This window comes from Octopus bimaculoides, chromosome 16, assembly GCF_001194135.2.
Source record: "Octopus bimaculoides isolate UCB-OBI-ISO-001 chromosome 16, ASM119413v2, whole genome shotgun sequence".
Taxonomy (NCBI): Eukaryota; Metazoa; Mollusca; class Cephalopoda; order Octopoda; family Octopodidae; genus Octopus; species Octopus bimaculoides.
Genome location: NC_068996.1, coordinates 29222607 through 29228362, shown reverse-complemented (window position 1 = coordinate 29228362; position 5756 = coordinate 29222607).

Here is a 5756-nt window from a genome sequence, read left to right as displayed (position 1 = left end):
TATGCATGTATGTGTGTGTACATATGTGTTTATATTATTCTTACGTGTATATATGTGTATGTGTATATATATGTATACATGTGTATACCTCTTCCAAGATGCTTAAGGATAACATGATTTTGTTCACTTACTCCCATCCTTCCCCCCAAATTCATGACCTTCTCAATTCTCTACTCTTTGTCTTTTTACACAGGTTTTATATGTAAACATACAGATTTAACAAACCCTCCTTCCAGTACTATTCTCTTGTACACTTTCCTTCCTTTCCCTTCCCCACTACCTCATTTTACATATCTCTCTTCCTCACCCAATCTCCTTTCCTTCTTCCTCTCTATACATATTCATCCTCATAACTTAGCAGCCAATTTCTATTTCTCTGACCATATATATTGAACTACTTCCATCATCTGGTTTATATTTTAAAATGTTTTAACTAAGGAAGGTCTTCTGCAATGGAAGCATTTCCTATTATGTATTATGCAGACCTGAAATGTATGTATTAAATGATTTAAAAACCTCACTATTTGGCTTTACTTCATTATTACAGCTCTGTGCGTGTGCGTGTGTGTGTTCAAGATTGATTTACCATTCCTTGATATTGGCTCTCAAGCAAAGGTGGTATCTGGAGATTGTTCTAATAAATAAATATCTGAAAATCCACAAGTATTCATTGAGCTTTTATACTGACAAATGTGAATGGAGTGAGCCAGTCATTTTACCACTTCAATTTACAGTTGTTTCTTCTTAATTCAAACAGTCAATCAATAGCTATATATATATATATATATATATATAATATAATATAATATAATATAATATAATATAGGATAAAATCTTTATAAGAATTTATCAAGTAGTCAGCATGAAAAAAACCTCATAATGAAAAAAATTCATCATTTTTTTCATAAATATATATATAATTTATATAAAGGGCATTAACTGTGTAGTAATAAGCAACATATTTACCGAAAGCGAGGGAATGCAGCTTTCAAAATTTATCTCTTAAAAACATTTAACTTAACGGTAAACCACTGGTTTCGGTAAATATGTTGCTTATTTTTTGGTAGTTTTTGACTTATTTAGTCCCTCGAAGCGTGAGGCATTACTACACAGTTAATGCCCTTTATATATATATATGTATATGTATGTATGTATATATATATGTATGTATGTATATATATGTGTGTGTGTGTGTTCACACACATACACACACACTCCTGTGTATATATATAAAAGAATATTTTTCTCCCTCGTGCTCTATCCTTGACCAGCGTAACTCTGGTCTCTCTCTCTCTCTGTTTCAATAACCACTTGCTTCTCCAACATTTCCCCCTCTTCCACCACACCACCCCACCCTATCTATATAAACTAGCTCACTTGGATTCCGCTACTTCATTCTAATAACTCCGCCAAAAGAAAACAAATCCAGAAGACGTTCTTCTCTAATTTCGCAGTACTCCCACCACATATACCGGAAGTCCCTATCCTCTGACACCTTTTGGTTGTCTCCCATGAACAATTCTAAAAGCTTTAGGGTCTACCTCCTATGTAAGGTAGTGATCATGTAGCGCATAAAAATGGTGTAGTATATGCAGGCTGAAGGCTATTGTTTGTTTATGAATTTTACCAAATGCGAGCTTTCTTTTCAAGTACATGACACTGCTGTCCCCCATCCTAGGGTCTCGTGGGCCCACACCCTCAGGGTTGGCACACTCAATGTAGGCACATTGAAAGGTAGGTCTGGTGAGATTGTTGAGATGCTTGAATAGAGACGAGTAGATTTGAGCTGCATCCAAGAAGTAAGGCTGGAGAGGAGGTTCTGCTAGGTTCCTCACAAGCAAAGAACATAGGTACAAGGTTTTCTGGGCAGGGAACACTGACAGGGTCAGAGGCATTGGTATACTTCTTGCAGAGAAATGGGTTGATAAGGTAATCAGAGTCTGAGATAGAATACTTAAGATTAGATTAGTGCTACATCATAGGTTAGCAACCATTATCTCTGCCTATGCCCCTCAGCTGGGGCTACCTGATGGACAGAAAGACCGATTTTATGACACCCTTTTGCTGACTACCTTGTTGACGAATGACAGGGTCCTTCTCATTGTGGCTGATGACTTCAATGGACATGTTGGACAACATGCAGGGGGCTTTCATGGTATACATGGAGGCTATGGTTTTGGTTCCCACAATGAGGAGGGAACCAGGCTGCTAGAGTTCTGTGATGCAAATGATCTTATGGTTTGCAATAAGGAGACCTGCCAGTCACCTAGTCACCTACTGATCTGATAGACACACTATCCAAAGTGACTACATCCTCACCAGAAAAAGGGAAGGATGGCTGCTTATAAATGCCAAAACCTTCCCAGGTGAAGAATGTACCCCACAACATAGACTAGTAGTTGGTGACTTCAGGATTAGGGCTAAATGGATGTCCAGAAGATGACCAGCATGGAGGAAAATGGTCTGGAAGCTTAAAGATCCTGCGAACAGAGATTTAGAGACATATTACTCAAAGCTTTTGACAAAATAGAAGGGGATATAGCATCACATTATGTGGAAGACAACTGGAGGTTTCTATGGGACAACCTGCTGAGGGACACTGACCAGATCTGTGGATGGTGCAAAGTCCCTTCTCGACCCAAGGTAATGTAGTGGTGGAACAATGTTGTTGACAGGGCCATTAGAGAAAAGATTCAGGCTTGGAAGGACTTGAAGAACAGTAGTAGCAGGGAATTGTATCAGACTGCCAGAAGGGAAACTAGGAGACAGGTTTATTTAGCCAGAAGGGAAGTAGATGAGAAAAAGTTTGCCAATGTTCTGTACCATGAGGACCAAAGACTTGAGGTATTTCCTGTTGCAAGACAGTGTGTGAGAGAAAATCGTGATGTTGTAGGAGAGAAATGTGCCTGCATGGAAGATGGTTCACTTGCATTAAATGAGGCTGCAAAGAGAGAGGTTTGGAGACGCCACTATGAAAGGTTGCTAAATAAAGTGAATGAATGGGAGAAAGAGAGTCTGCTGAATGTTGAGCCAACAGAGAGACCAGCTATCCGAATTGACAGTACCTTGGTAGATAAAGCAATTAAGGGTATGAAGACAGGGAAAGCCCTCGGCCCATCAGAAATTGCCGCAGAGATGCTCAAAATATCTGGCAGTGTCGGCTATAGCCTAGTCACCCATATAGTCAACCAGGTGATAAATAAAGGAGTCATACCCAATGACTGGTGTAGCAGCACCATAGTCAACTGCTACAAAGGTAAAGGTGACGCTTTAGATACAAATAATTACAGAGGTATCAAGCGTTTAGATCAGGTAATGAAAGTCATGGAGAGGGTCATAGACCAACTAATTAGGGAGCGAGTCAGTTTAGAAGAGATGCAGTTTGGGTTTGTGCCAGGTAAAAGCACCACTGATGCTATATTCCTGGTAAGGCAGCTGCAGGAGAAATACCTAGACAAAGATAAACCTCTGTACCTGGCTTTCATTGACATGGAGAAAACCTTTGACAGAGTTCCCCAATCCCTTATGTAGTTGTCAATGAGGAAACTAGGGATAGAAGAATGGTTAGTGAGAGCTGTGCGAGCCATGTACAGAGATGCTGTCAGTAAGATGAGGGTTGGCAACAAGTACAGTGAAGAATTCTGGGAAGGGATAGGGGTCCACCAAGGATCAGCCCTCAGCCCCCTCTTATTCATCATAGTCCTCCAGGCAATAACAGGGATTCAAGACAGGATGCCCCTGGGAGCTCCTCTATGCTGATGACCTTGCTCTAATTACTGAGTTACTATCAGGACTAGAGGAAAAGTTTCAGGTGTGGAAGCAAAGACTAGAATCAAAGGGCCTTAGAGTCAACCTAGCTAAATCCAAAGTCCTAATAACTAGGAAGGCAGACAAACCACAAATCCCTTCAGGTAGATGGCTCTGCTCCATCTGTAGAAAAAGCATAGATAGAAACTCCATAAGATGTACCCAGTATAAGCTATGGACACTTAAGAGGTGCAGCAATATCAAAGGAAGGCTAACTGGAAAGATAGTTTTTGTGTGTGGCAAATGCTCAAGGGCAATAAACATTGAAAAAGTGCGGAGAACAGCTTCTGTCACATTCCAGGGAGAAAAACTAGAAGTAGTTGATAACTTCTGTTACCTAGGTGACCAAGTCAGTAGAGGGAGTGGATGCTTTGAGAGTGTAGCTGCTAGAATAAGAATAGCCTGGATAAAGTTCAGAGAGCTCTTAGCTCTGCTGGTGACAAAGGGCCTCTCGCTCAGAGTAAAAGGTAGACTGTATGACACGTGTACAAACAGCCATGCTACATGGCAGTGGAACATGGGCCGTGACTGCTGAGGACATGTGTGAGCTTGCAAGGAATGAAGCGAGTATGCTCTGCTGGATGTGTAATATCAGTATGCATACTTGACAGAGTGTAAGTGCCCTGAGAGAAAAGTTGGACCTAAGCATTAGATGTGGTGTGCAAGAGAGACGACTGTGCTGGTTTAGTCATGTGCTTCGAATGGATGAGGACAGCTGTGTGAAAAAGTGTCACCCTAGCAGTTGAGGGAACCTGTGGAAGAGGTTGACTCAGGAAGACCTGCGATGAGGTGGAGAAGCACGACCTTCAAACATTGGGCCACACTGAGGCAATAACTAGTGACCGAAACTTTTGGAGATATGCTGTTCTTGAGAAGACCCGACAAACCAAGTGAGACCATAACCCATGGCCTATGCCAGTGGTGTATAACCAGCCCACTGACTGGCTCCCGTGCCAGTGACACATAAAAAGCACCATTTGAGCATGATCGTTGCCAGTGTCACCTTACTGGCACGTGAAAAACATTTGAGCATGGTCATTGCCAGTGCTGCCGGACTGGCCCTCGTACCAATGGCACATAAAAGCATCCATTACACTCTCGGAGTGGTTGGTTTTAGGAAGGGCATCCAGCTGTAGAAATTTTGCCAGACCATATTGGAGCCTGGTGCAGCCTTCTGGCTTGCCAGTCCTCAGTCAAACTGTCCAACCCATGCCAGCATGGAAAGCAGAATTAAACGACGATGATGATGATGATGAGATATATATATGGAAAAAGGTGAAAGGGTCACAGTGAACTTCCCATGTGTGGAATATCCAACTTTTCAGATTCAATCCTGAGGAAGGATTAAATCAAAAACGTTGGATATTCCATTCATCATGGCAAGTTCACTGTACCCCTTTCAGTATATATTTTCAAGTCTTGCCAACGCAGAGCTACACCATTATTGCTTGACTATATATATGTGAGTGCGTGTATATATGTGTATATATGTACATATATATATATATATATATATATATATATATAGGTGTATGTGTATGTACATGTGAATGTATGCGTATTATGTATATGTATGTATGTATGTACGTGTCTATGTACATGTGTGTACGTATGTATGTACATATGTGTGTACGTATGTATGTATATATGTGTATGTATATATATATATATATACGTGCATATATGTATATATATGTGTGTGTATATATGTGTATATATGTATATATAAATGTGTATATATGTATATATATATGTGTGTTTGTATGTATATATATATGTTTGTATATGTCATATGTATGTATATATGTTATATGTATGTATATTTTATGTATATATATATATATTATATATACGTGTATATGTGTATATATATGTATATATGTGTGTATATATATATATGTGTATATATATGTATATATGTGTGTGTGTGTATATATATATAAATGATA